The sequence below is a fragment of the Ambystoma mexicanum genome, unplaced genomic scaffold (assembly GCF_040938575.1).
Source record: "Ambystoma mexicanum isolate Mex_15411 unplaced genomic scaffold, UKY_AmexF1_1 Mex_scaf39, whole genome shotgun sequence".
Classification (NCBI taxonomy): Eukaryota; Metazoa; Chordata; class Amphibia; order Caudata; family Ambystomatidae; genus Ambystoma; species Ambystoma mexicanum.
This window is the reverse complement of record NW_027182454.1, coordinates 165507-179933: the sequence shown is the minus strand read 5'-3', so window position 1 is coordinate 179933 and position 14427 is coordinate 165507.

Here is a 14427-nt window from a genome sequence, read left to right as displayed (position 1 = left end):
CTCCTCATGAAAAGACTGCAGGTCACCTCGCATGGCCCGTTGACGCAATGCCACACCAGTCAGGACAGGCTCAACCTGGACTCGGATAGCCACGTCCGCAGGCAGAGGAAGGCCAGTTGTCGTGAGCTCATCCCCTGCCTGAAAACGGGTCTGGACGTAGGCATCCCTGCTGGTGCAAGATGATGCAGTGACAGGATCAGGGACAGGATTGCACACAGGCACCTCTGCGGCGACCTGTGCTGCCTCCTGTCCCTGGTCCTGCACTGCACCACTAGCACCAGTGGAATCCCCACGTCCAGACCCCATCTCTGTTACTTGCACGGCCTCCTCCTCCACCAAACCCCCACCAACCTTGATGATTCCGTGCTATCTTCCCCCGTTGGGCCCTGTGGGGTCCCAGCTGCCCCTTCTGCTGCCGAGGAGTCCAACTCTGACCTCTGCCTCTTGGACCTCCCCCCGGCAGCTGCGGCCTAGGACACGGCACCGGACTCCTCACTCCCCGACGAGATCACAACCTGGGAGGGGAGCCGGGCCTTGCATCTCCGGCTGGCGGTGCGATCCCCGCCGCTGTGCTCTACAGCACCTTCTCCGCCCTCTTCATCAGTTGATGCTGCAGACAGGGAGAAATAAAACACAGGCATCAGGGCACTGTACAATGGACACATACACACATGACAGTTGCACATGAGTGGCATTGGCAAACCTCAGACATGGCATCACAATTGGCAACACACATGTCATTTCAACTTGCACACATGAGTCATACCACAGCCACATCCCAACTGCCAGCACCATCCACACACATACAACAGCATGAGCAGGCAAAGGTGAGCCAGACATCACATGCAACACAGGGAGTGCACTACACATGCACGCACACCACCACACTTGCATGCATGTGTACACCTCAGCCAACTGTTGCAGTGTTCCGATCGGCATCCATGTCACATCTGCCAATCAGGTTTCCACATCCCGCTGTCACATGCATCCATGTTGCATCACTGTTGCACCCTTGTCAAATACAGACACATGAACATGTACACAGTGCTGATACATGCAGCTGAAAACAACATACATGCGTGACATCATGAACATGCCTACTTACATACACATTCATCCAAACATGTGTGCCCACACAACTGCATTTGGCATGCAAGCCTACACACACAAGCACCATCCATGTCTCACACATGACAGCCCTCGCATGTGTTAGCCTCATGGTCCTGTACACCCCCACCCATACTCGGCCCCATACAAACAGATGTGCAACCGGCACACTACTGGCACATCACCACACGCACAGCTTACAATCATGATGCATGTACACTTACCGCTCGACTCCAGACGGGTCTGCCTCTCAAGGACCTGGACGTGGAGCGCTGGGGATATGAGTTCCAGGACCCTCATCTGCTCTTCCGACAAGTGGCCCCTTAGCATCCGCTGCCTTCAAGAGGCGCCGGGCCTTGTTCAGGGTCTTGGACCTGAAGTCCTCCCAGCGCTTCTTGACATGTTGGAAGTCGCGGACTGCCACCCTATCCGCGTTGATGGCAGTCACGATGTCCGTCCAGATCCGAGTCCGTCCTTCCTTGTCGGCGCGCACACTTCCATAGAGGGCATCATACTGCCCCAGGACTTGCTCCACCAGGACACCAACTTCCCTGGCACTGAAGCTGGTGCCCCTCTGCCTCTCTGGCCGGGGGTAGTCAGTGGTGCCAGATGTTGCAGTGCCCAACATGACAACCCCAGAGGCAGGAGTGGGTGGGCAACTGGGTCCGGGGGCTGGGCTGTGGAGTGATGGAATCCCAGTCGGGAGTCTTCGGTTCCAGCAGGGGTGGTCACAGCAACAGCACCCCTGGCTGATGTGCAGGCAGCAAATGGCAGGGCACGTGGGCAGCAGGCAGCAGCAGATGGCAGGTGGGAGCGTGCTTGGGGCTCTGGGGGGGGCAGTATATCGGCTTTCTGGGCAGGAGCGTGGTCTTCCGTGTGCTTACGCGTGGCCAGCTTGATACGGAGTGATTTGGCACGTGAAAAGTCCTGCACGTCTGCGCGTAATTCGAGGAAAGGCCCTTAGCGCGTAAACGCGTCTGCACGCATACGCGATTTCATTGGCCCAAAGGCCCCCATGCGCAGCTATGACATCACGCGCATGGCCGTAGAGAATGGCGGGTGTAAAAAATACACGTCCGAGTGTCAAAGCGTGTAATTGGTGGAAATGGCCTCATCGCGTATGCGCGTCTGTGACGTGTGTATAAAAGGTACGTGTAGAACGCCATTTCCTTGTACGTGCTTTTCGTGGAGAGTGGGTGAAATCTGTACTTCTTGTCGGTTCACACGCGATTTACTTCACGGCGTTTAAAGTTCATACTCCCTGTTACATCTGACAGCTTTTTCTCTTTTCCTCTTTTTCCTGGGCCTGTTTCCTCAAACAGCGTTCCCTTCTACTGTTGTCTTGTCTCCTCAGTCAACGTACAATTCTTCTTTTGGCGGGGGTGTTGCCAACGCGCACACGTGCATATTTTTCATGCTTTTGTTCCTGGCAGACGGTGAGTCGCGCACGTATTTAACATCTGTGCTTGCCCCGTGTGTCACGTACCCCTTCAGAGGTCATTCTAGGCTGCGTGTGACACGCATACGTTCCTGCTTGTGTTTCTGGGTGCCACAGCGTAGTGCAGGTTTATTTTTCCACGCACGTGGTCTAGGAGTGGTTGCGTGCACCTTACTTCCCTTTTTTGGGGTGCCTGTGCGTTGCGTGACCCGTCATCCTTCCCCAGGGGTGACATACAGCCTTGCTAGAGCACTAGGGTACGATTACCATCTGGTACCCAACCCCTTTGACCCCCAATTGCCCAGGACAATAGTTCACATCGACTCCCATACGCACAATAACATCAGTGCCATGGCTGGGAGGCGAACAAGCCGTAAGGGTAGCAAAGGTGGCTGAGCCCCAAGTGGTGGCCGTGGTGGATCCGGTAGGGGACGTGGCCATGACTTGCAGGGTGCCCCTAGCCCCCCATGTGTGGAGGAGCAGTCAGGGACACCCATGCCCCCCCCCCGGTTGAGGTTAACGTGGCTGACACCATCCATGCTCAGCCCTTGTTGGACCAGCCCACTGTGGAAACAGACCTGGCACAGGGTGACTCCATGGCTGACTTCCAGGTCAGCAGGTCTAGGCCACGTGCGCCGGTGCACGTTGGTGTCATCAGGCCACGTGGATCAGGGGCAGCTAGGTCATCTGCTGCCCTGCGTAGGCAGGCTGGGGAGGCTGCAGGGGCAGCTGCGGCTCCATCCACCCCACCTCTCACACACCCAGCCAGGACAGTGTCGGTCCAAGTCCATCATGCTGACATTCCCCCTGACACCATCACACTTGAGCTAATGCCTGCACCAACTCCCATGCTGAGTGTGCAATCCCACACTCCTAGTACAGAGTCCACCGGGGCTCCTGCCCCTAGTGTCCAGAGCGGCGTAGGACACTCAGGATCCCCACCACCTTCCAAACGGAAGAGGAAGAGTGCTCGTCCAGTAGAGGCTGATGCCCCAGACACGGCTACACAGTCCAGCCCGTCAAGGAAGCCCAGCTTCAATGAGGCCGAACTGAATGTACTTGTAGAGTATGTGTCCGCACATGACCGCAAAATGGTGATTGTTGCAGGATCCAAGACCACACCTGCACAACGTCAGGCACACTGGCAGACCATTGCGGACATCATAAGTGCCCTTGGAATCGTGAGGCGCACAGCTACTGAATGCTACAAGCGCTGGAATGACCTGAAGCGCAGGGCAAAGAATAAGCTGGCCTCAAGTCATGCCGCAACTCTAGTGACTGGAGGTGGGTCTCCAGCAGAGGACATAGAACTCACTCCACATGAGCAGGTTGCTGGGACCTACGTCACGGAGGAACAGATCCAAGGCGTGGGAGAACTGGCAGATTACGAGGCATTGTCCGGTGAGTGCACATGCATGTGTGTGTCATCCATGTGCATGGTGTGTGTGGGAGGGCTTCTGTTTGGGTGCCAGGTGAGGGTGTGTGTGCCTGAGTGGTTTGGGTCACCCATGTGCCTCATCCAATACATTCTGCGCACCAGCATTTGGGTATAGCAGCATCGCTTGTGCCAACATTAGACATCCAGCCCAACACCACGCCAGTTGCCCTTGAAGTGTCATCTTGCCACAACATTGTTGCTTATTTTCCTCTGTTTATTCAGGCAGATTGTTTGCATACCACCACTTTTACTCGGGATTTCTCAGCCCTATAGTCACATGTCTGACATGGCTATGGTACAGTGGACTGGCTTTGTTTCCTGGACATGATTTGTTTAGACATGTCCCTGTGCTATAGGACCATTTTGGACTGGCAGCTCCAGGTTAAACATTTGAACCATTTCAATGAAAAAATCAATTTCATGAGCAAACTGGACTGAATGAACAATTGGTGCCCTCCTCTCCTTCTTCACTTTATGGCTAGGGTACATGCCATCTGTGTGATGGCATGTGTATTTGACCTGCCAATCACTGGCCAATGTGTGATGCCACTGCTAGGCAGCATGCAGCAAATGTGTTCATCTTCCATCTTGGTGTCATCAATGTGTGCCATCTGCCTACCCTTCACATGCAGTGACGGTGCATGCATGGGAGGGTTTTAGTCATGTGGGACATGTGTCAATGAAGTACTGTTTCTGTAGCCTCTCAGCCCTAATTGTGTGCCATAGTGCTCATGCCTGTTTCCATTTGTTTTCTTTTATGTCTTTGCAGGGGATGACGCACTTGATACTGCTGGGGTTGTGGAGATGGTGCAGACCCAGGAGGGGTCTGAGGCCCGACCGACCACCAGTGAGGGACGTGGTGTGGTGGTGGGTGAGAACCCACAACTGCTGCAGGTCGTGCTCTCAAGGGGTGTCTCTGGCTGCACCTCCCCTGAGCTGTATTCAGGTTTCGATTCGGATGATGAGACCTATGTGCCGTCGCAGGTGAGTGTTCCTGGGAGGGATTCTGTTCTGTCCGACCCACCTGCACCAGGGTTAGAACCCTCAATGGGGATGTCAGTATTGGCAGGTATGCCTTTGGTGGTTACGGATGCAGGGTCACATCTGATCCTGTTCCTGGGCCAGCAGATCAGAGGGAGAATGCAGTCCTGCAGCCTCAGGCAGTGCCGGCAGAGCAAGGCGCAGTTTGCCTTGCCCCAGACAGGTGTGGTGCCTGCCGACGTGGTGGCCGTCCGCCACCTGGCAATACCGCATGGGAGCAATCCATATACGGTATGGCAACCCAACAGGCAGCATCATCAGAGATGATGGCTCAGGCCATGGATAGGGTGGCCACTTCCATTGTCCCCCCCGAAAGGCTGATGGAGCGACTACAGCAGGCAACAGACTCCATCTGCCAGTCACTCAGGGAGGACATGTTGGCGTCCGACAGGGACAGGCTGTTAGGCGGAAACCTGTGCAGTTCCCTCTGGGACCACTGCAAAAGATTTAGGACTACAGGCGTTGGCGGTGAACCCACTTGGTAGCAGTCTGCACCACACAGATTCACGTGGTAGCTGTGGCTGAGCAGTCAGACTTCTCTCAAGAAAAGTTGAGCAGTATGTGGAGTATACAAAATAGGACAATTCTTCACAGCAAGACAAGCAAACACGCAACGAGGCTTAGTGTAAAGATATTAAGGCATTTATTTATAACAGAACATCTATGAAAAACACTAAGGCAAATCACGGCAAACAAATCAAACACAATTACTCTACGAAGTCAAAAACGATCAATCCCCCTAGCAATATTTTGACAACTCTAGGTTCTACCGGTATCACTTATTTTCAGACAGAGGTGTATACCTCAACCCAGATGACACTCGAATATTAGTTAGGATGGGAGAGAAAAAGATCGGCAGGTCATGAAATCAACACAGTTCAATCCTACGCGGATAAAATGCAAGGCAAGAAGGCAAGAATCACAATAGATCGTAAAGTTCAGAGGCCAGGCCCACTCGGAGAGAGGCAAGGCGCGATGTCCCAAAAAGTCTCTAGTGGAGATGCATTTAAGTCTGTATAGCAAATTGTTATTGGAAGGTTGAACCAGTTCAGAACAAAGGATGAGAAAAGCTTGGAGGCGAACCAACGGAACGGAGAGGATTAAGACACCTCACTCAAACCGATCGAAAGGGAAGCCAGGCGGACACGGTACCTTGTTGTGGAGGGCAGTTCCGGCGGGGGCAGTTGTTCCTGGTGGTGGATGCACAGCGGGTCTTTGCCAAGAGTAGAGATGATCTCGTCATCGAAGAAAATGAAGTCCGGTGCACCACCAGGGAAGAGACCAGCCGCGGAGTGCTCCGTCACAAGGCACCACCTTTTGGTCGTGGTTCTGGGGTAGTGGCTATCCGGTTGCTGGGGTGCTCTGCACGGGCAATTTGACCACTGCGTCCTGAGGCGAATAAAAAGCAAAGGAGACTGGTTGTTCCCACCAGCCAGGGGAAGAGACTCTCCGGCAGGGAGATCTCCTCTGTCGTCGGGAAGTGGTGAGTCGGTTCCGCAGGGCTCCACCGGAGGTGTCGTCGTGCAGGTCGGCTCAGCGTTACCCTCGTCGGATTCTTAGGTCCTGTGGCGACTTCTGAAGATCCAGTCCCAAAAGCCCTGCTTTTATGCCGAAAACCCCCATTCATTTAGCCTAGCTGTCAATCAACACATGCTAAGTGGTGAGCGGGAACGCTCACCACTTGGGCCAATAACTCCAGAGTGCGACCTGAGTTGACAAGGCAACTCGGTCCAGGGTGCCTAAACCCCCTCCCACACCCCTGAGGTAACCCAGACAGAATGGCACCACTTTGGAGCGTCTCTGTACAGAGGCCCGCCAAAAGTGGAACAAAGGGCTCAACTTTTGGTTTAGGAGTCACAGAGATGAACACAGACGCCATTTTACAAACCGAGTTCTGGCAGAAAATACCATCCGCTAAACTTATTTACGATAAGTAGATCGGTGGTACGTTAGAGATTAACGAGAAAAAGTATTAATATCCAACAATGGGACGAATCCCATAGGGTTATGCTCGGGGTCGAACATAACAAGTAGTTTCCACTGCCACCAGCCAAAACTCGATGAGGGGGGACGGGATAGTGCCCCCTCGAGTAACATGTCTAGGAGTAATCGAATTACCCCTACGAGTACGTCCACAATAAGATGGTTTGTACTAGTCCTGTTAGTAAATTTAGGTCTAGTAAAGCCAATGGTGACTTTACATGCCCGGGGAGACAGTAGTCAGTCCCCAGGTATGGAGTCTATGGTGGGGGCCCGCTAGGACGCCCCAGTGTTACGGCACGTAGGGTGCGGTGTAACACACATAGAAAAACATATGAGACCCTATGGAGTAAAAGACCCCATAGCCCATCGAACACATTGACACTTCAAAGGAATTACACACACAAACATGTCCAAGAGTAGGAGAAAAGAGTCTCACTCTTGGCAGGATGGAAAAAACAAACTCCAGAAATCCAGCAAAGCTGCTGGGGGACTCACTAGGTTAGGAAATTCAGCCTAAACAGAGAATTCTCCCTAACACTCGCCCCCCCCAGACTAAGGGACAGGAGGATTTAATCCACTCCTGGATGAATCTCATACCTCTAGTCGATGAAATACATCCTAGAGAGACCATCAGCATTTTGGTGGTGACACCCTGACCTGTGCTCAATGGTGAAATCAAACCCTTGCAGGCAGATTGACCATCTCAATAGTTTTGGGTTTTCCCCTTTCATTTGCATTAACCATCTCAAGGGTTGGTGGTCAGTCTGAATGACGAAAGTAGAACCATACACGTACGGCCTAAACTTCTTCAGAGCCCACACGATAGCAAAGCACTCTCTTTCGATTGTTGCCCACCTTGTTTTAGGATCCTTCAGCTTGCGGCTGATGAAGCAAACGGGGTGCTCCCTACCTTTCCCATCCAGTTGACTGAGTACGGCACCTATCCCTACATTGGAAGCATCTGTCTGCACAATGAAGTGTTGGCGGTTATCAGGAGCTCTGAGTACTGGGGCTTGGCAAAGAGCCTTTTTCAGGTTTTCAAAAGCCTGATTGCACTCCTCGTTCCATTTAACCTTTTTAGGGAATTTGGGCGAGGAGATGACATTCAGTGGAGAAGCTATGGTCCCATAGTTCTCTATGAAATTCCTGTAATACCCGGTGAGGCCTAGGAAGGCTCTCACCTGGGTTTGAGTAGTCGGTGTTGTCCAATTTTGTACAGCTTCAATCTTACTGAGCAAAGGCCTTATTTCTCCACCGCCTACCTCATGCCCAAGATAGACTACCTTACTCTGTCCAATTTGGCATTTACTCGCCTTTATGGTCAGATTGGCTCGTCCAAGAGCCTGCAAAACATCTCTCAGGTGGGTTACATGTTCTTCCCAGGAATTGCTGAACACTGCAATGTCATCCAAGTATGCCATGCAGAAGTCCTCCATCCCATTCAGAACCTGGTTTACCATCCGTTGAAACGTAGCAGGTGCATTTTTCAATCCGAATGGCATTACCTTAAACTGGTATAAGCCAACGGGGGTAGAAAATGCAGTTTTCTCCCTGGCATGGTCTGTCAGGGCTATTTGCCAATAGCCTGACGTCAAGTCAAATGTGCTGAGGAACTTGGCGGCGCCAAGTTTATCCACCAACTCATCTGTTCTTGGCAAAGGGTGGGCATCAGTCTTGGTGACTGCATTAAGAGCTCTATAATCCACGCAGAATCTAAGTTCTTTAGATCCGGCCTTTGGCACTAACACAACTGGGCTAGACCATGGACTAGTAGAGGGCTCTATTACCCCGAGATCAAGCATCTTGCTGACCTCACCTTTGATGTGGGTTGGTACGTTTTCTGACATGCGGTATCCTCTGCTTTTGACTGGCAGACAGTCACCAGTCAGTATGTCGTGCTGGCCCCAAGGGGTCAAGCCTGGTGAAAGCGAGAACAGAGAGGCAAACTGATTCAACATAGATTTGCACTCTGCTTGTTGCTCGGGTGTCAGATTGGAGGAGAGATTCACCCCTTCAATTTTTTCATCTAAAGGTAAGCCTCTGAGGAGATCCGGAAGAGCTTCACTCTCTTCTCCTCCCTCGGATGATGCTAGAAGCAATGCTCCTACATCAGGTCGTGAGACATACGCTTTAAGTCGGTTGGTGTGAAAGACTGTCGGAGCCTCCTTGGGATTGCCCAAGTCCACCAGATAGTTAACCTCTCCGAGTTTACCCACTACTCGGTAAGGTCCCATCCATTTATCTTGCAAGGCCCTCTGCCTTGTTAGATTCATAACGAGAACGAGCTGGTCTTGAGCGAACTCAACCATGTTAGCCTTTTGAGCGTGCCAGTGCTTGACCAATGCTTGTCCAGCTTTCAAGTTATTGCTTGCTTCCGTCATCATGTGTGACATTCTCCTCCGGAGACCTATCACGTAGTCAGTCACTCTGACTGGCTTGGGGGAAGGAGCACTCTCCAACCCCTCCTTAATCAGGGCCAATGGACCTCTGACGGGATGACCATAGAGTAGTTTGAAGGGAGAGTAACCTACTCCCTCCTGAGGGACTTCTCTATATGCAAAGAGAAGGCATGGCAATAGAAGGTCCCACTTACGCTTAAGGGGTTCCTCTAGAGCACCTATCATGCTCTTCATGGTTCAGTTGAACCGTTCTACCAACGCATTGGTTTGCGGGTAGTAAGCCGTTGAGAACTTGTAAGTTACTCCGCAGGTTTTCCACACGGCTTTCATGTAGTGGGACATAAAGTTTGACCCCCTGTCAGAGATTACTTCCTTAGGAAACCCGACCCTGGTAAAAATACCAAGGAGGGCCTTAGCCACAGCCGGAGCTGTAACAGTCCTGATAGGAATTGCCTCAGGATACCTAGTAGCATGGTCTACTACAACAAGTATAAACCTGTTGCCTGAGGAGGTTGGAGGATCAAGGGGACCAACGATGTCAATCCCTACTCTCTCAAACGGGACTCCCACAACTGGGAGAGGCACTAACGGTGCCACGTTCTTGGATCCAACCTTACCAGAGATCTGGCAGGTGTGGCAGCTTCTGCAGTGTTTTTCTACTTCGGCCCCCATCTTTGGTGAATAGAAGTAGAGCGAGAGCCTTTCCTTAGTCTTCTTGAAACTCAAGTGACCAGCCAAAGGAATCTCGTGGGTTAACTGCAAGAACTGTGGTCTGTTCTCTTGGGGTACTACAAGTCGTTTGTAGTCTCCAGGTGCAGACTCGGTCGGTTCACTGTAGAAGAGGCCATCTTCCCAGTGCAACCTGTATTTCCCAGGCTCTTTCCCTTCAGCCTGAGCTTCTGCCTGATGGCGAAGACCTTCCAGAGTTGGACATTCTCTCTGTCCCTTACTGAAGCCTGCCCTGCTGGGTCCACCTTCTGCCAGTAAAGACTGCAGCTCAGGATGGTCAACAGGATCCAGATCTCCAATGAGTTCCTGGCCTTCCATTAGCTCTTCCTCAGAGTCTAATTCTACCACGCAGGGTTGTACCTCCCTCTCAGTCTCGGCTGGAGGTGGAGTTACGGGTGTGACATTGGACAACCGCGGGGAAGTCCGTGTCGGCTGCACTGGAATGCGGGCTGCTGATTTCGGGATAGAAGTCTTAGGTTTCCCTTTCGCTTCTGATTTCTTGGAGACAGCGGCCGACAATTCCAGTGGATCAGGAGTGATTTCTTTCTTCATCATCTCCCCGAGAGTACCGCGCATGGTCCTCTCTCTTGCGGGTCTGGTTAGCTCCTGTAACCGTTTACTAGGAGGTCTGGGAGTATGCGATACAACTCTGAGAGTTTTCAAATCGTTACCCAACAGTACGCGTCCTGGTACCTCACTCTGTATGCTGACAGGTATCTTCACAGTCATGTCGTTACACTGGATGAGAACTGGTAATTGGGGAAGCATCTGCACAGGCCCTCCAGCTAACTTGGTGAGGCGTTTGGGTGCCTTAGCAACATCCTCAGCCTGAAAAAACGATTTATCCACCACAGTTATGCTGGCCCCAGTGTCCCTAATGGCAGGAGTCTCCTGACCATTCACCTGGACACTGTCCTTATAATACTCTTTAGTATTATCGGGGATAGAATTATAGACATCTAAATTCTGTTGTTCCCACAACCCCAGAGATACTAAAGAAACGCTGGCTGAGACTCCAATGGGTTCGTCAGCTAGCAGTAGAAAGTTTCCACTTGCCATTTGGACTTCCTCCTCTGGAGCGAAGGCTAAGGAGACAAGCTGGACCCCTGAAGGTTTACCCTTACATCTGGGATCTCCTTTAACGTGGTCAGTCGAGCCACAAACAAAGCATTTACCGAATGCTTTCTGGAATGGTGGCTTGTTCTGACCTCCTTCCGGTTTGGCACCAGAAGACACACTATTCTGCTGTGGTTTTCCCGGTGGCTTACCCTTCTGGTTTTGTTTGGGGCCCTCTTTGGAATGCGAGTTATTCGAATTCTCTTTTGAGTCTTTTTTAGGCTGTTTTCCCTCATCCCTTTTCTGAGTTGCCCCAGAATCCTTATGAGTAGCCCTGTTGGCAACCCACAAGTCAGCAGCCTTAGCTAGTGCCCTGGAATCCAATTCCTTCGAATCAGCCAAGTGCTGTCGGAGCTCAGGAGAACAGGCATTATAAATAGACTCCGACATAAAAAGATTTCTCATACCCTCATAAGTGTTCACTTTGTAACCCTTAATCCATCCCTCTAAGTTTTTCAACCCTTCACTCACCCAGGTAGCCCAAGGGGTACCATCATGCTTTTTGAGGGTTCTAAACCTCTTAAGATACTGGGAAGGGGTCTTCCCGAAACTAGCTATCAAAGCTAGTTTCACACTTTCGTAATCCATCTTATCTGCCTCCCCCAACTCCATTACCACATCAGTCGCAACAGGAGGGAGCCTAGAGAACAACCAGGGAAGCAACGCATTCCCGGTGATGTCCTGGAGCCCATGATTGTATTCAAACAGTTTCAACCAATCCAACACATCCAATCTCAGTTCATACATACCCACTAATTCCTTCGGCATCCGGGGTCTTTTGGGACTGGAGCTTCTAGAGGAACCAGAGGAGAGAGAAGCATTTTCCATAGACAACTTTTTTATTTCTAACTCGTGATTAAGTTCTATTTCTCTGAGTCTCAACTCAGCTTGCTTCTGCTCAGCCTGGACATTCATCCATCTGAACTCGAGCTCTTGGTTTCGTTCAGATTGAGCCAAGAACCGTTTATATTCTAATTCGAGCTTCATTTTTTCAAGTTCAAAATAAGCAGGGTTACTTGTGGGACCTGGTATGGGCCCCGTAGGCACAGCTGGTAAGGCAGGTAGAGGAGCGGGGGAGACAGTTTCGCTAGCCTCTCCGTCCTCATCAGCCTCTTCATCGCGATCATCAGAATTACGATTCAGATCAACACCATTACTGTTATCTACAGTTGCTGGAGAGATTGGTTCCTCTGAACCAGTATCCAGACTTTGGTTCGCCAGCAATCTCTCTATTAGTTCTAACTTCTTGCCTCTTACAGAAAGATTCTCTTGCCTACAGTGAGCTCGCAAACTCTCAGTATTTTCACCTGACAAGGACTCTTGACTGTAAGTTTCCATAGTAGACATGTTTGTGAAAGTTGCTTTTTAGTGCTAAGTTTTGTGGTTAGTTATCCTACAGTGTCGAAAAGCACTCTAAACTGTATACTCGATACTAATCCCACCGCTGCCACCAGTGTTAGGCGGAAACCTGTGCAGTTCCCTCTGGGACCACTGCAAAAGATTTAGGACTACAGGCGTTGGCGGTGAACCCACTTGGTAGCAGTCTGTACCACACAGATTCACTTGGTAGCTGTGGCTGAGCAGTCAGACCTCTCTCAAGAAAAGTTGGTCAGTATGTGGAGTATACAAAATAGGGCAATTCTTCACAGCAAGACAAGCAAACACGTAACGAGGCTTAGTGTAAAGATAGTAAGGTATTTATTTATAACATAATATCTATGAAAAACACTAAAGCAAATCACAGCAAACAAATCAAACACAATCAATCTACGAAGTAGAAAACGATCAATCCCCCTAGCAAAATATCGACAACTCTAGGTTCTACCGGTACCACTTATTTTCAGACAGAGGTGTATACCTCAACCTAGATGACACTCAAATATTGGTTAGGAAGGGAGAAAAAAAGATAGGCAGGTCATGAAATCAACACAGTTAAATCCTACGCAGATAAAAGGCAAGGCGGGAAGGCAAGAATCACAATAGGTCATAAAGTTCAGAGGCCAGGTCTTCTCGGAGAGAGGCAAGGCGCGATGTCCCAAAAAGTCTCTAGTGGAGATGCATTCAAGTCTTTGTAGCAAATGTTATCGGCAGATTGAACCAGTTCAGAACAAAGAATGAGCAAAGCTTGGAGGCGACCCAGCGGAACGGAGAGGATTAAGACACCTCACTCGAACCGATCGAAAGGGAAGCCAGGCGGACACGGTACCTTGTTGTGGAGGGCAGCTCCGGCGGGGGCAGTTGTTCCTGGTGGTGGATGCACGTCGGGTCTTGGCTAAGAGTAGAGATGATCTCGTCGTCGAAGGAAAGTGAAGTCCGGTGCACCACCAGGAAAGAGACCAGCCGCGGAGTGCTCCGTCACAAGGCACCAACTTTTGGTCGCGGTACAGGGGTAGTTGCTATCCGGTTGCCGAGGTGCTCTGCCCGGGCAATTCGACCACTGCATCCTGAGGCGAATAAAAAGCAAAGGGGACTGGTTGTTCCCACCAGTCAGGGGAAGAGACTCTCCGGTAGGGAGATCTCCTCTGTCGTCGGGAAGTGGTGAGTCGGTTCCGCAGGGCTCCACCGGAGGTGTCGTCGTGCAGGTCGGCTCAGCGTTACCCTCGTCGGATTCTTAGGTCCTGTGGCGACTTCTGAAGATCCAGTCCCAAAAGCCCTGCTTTTATGCAGAAGACCCCCATTCATTCAGCCTAGCTGTCAATCAACACATGCTAAGTGGTGAGCGGGAAGGCTCACCACCTGGGCCAATCACTCCAGAGTGCGACCTGAGTTGGCAAGGCAACTCGGTCCAGGGTGCCTAAACCCCCTCCCATACCCCTGAGGTAACCCAGACAGAATGGCACCACTTTGGAGGGTCTCTGTACAGAGGCCCGCCAAAAGTGGAACAAAGGGCTCAACCTTTGGTTTAGGAGTCACAGAGACGAACACAGACGCCATTTTAAAACCGAGTTCTGGCAGAAAATACCACTCGATAAACTTATTTAAGATAAGTAGATCGGTGGTACGTCAGAGATTAATGAGAAAAAGTATCAATCTCCAACAATGGGACGAATCCCATAGGGTTATGTTCGGGATCGAACATAACAAGTAGTTTCCACTGCCACCAGCCAAAACTCGACGAGGGGGGACGGGACAGTGCCCCCTCGAGTAACAGATCCAGGAGTAATCGAATTACCCCT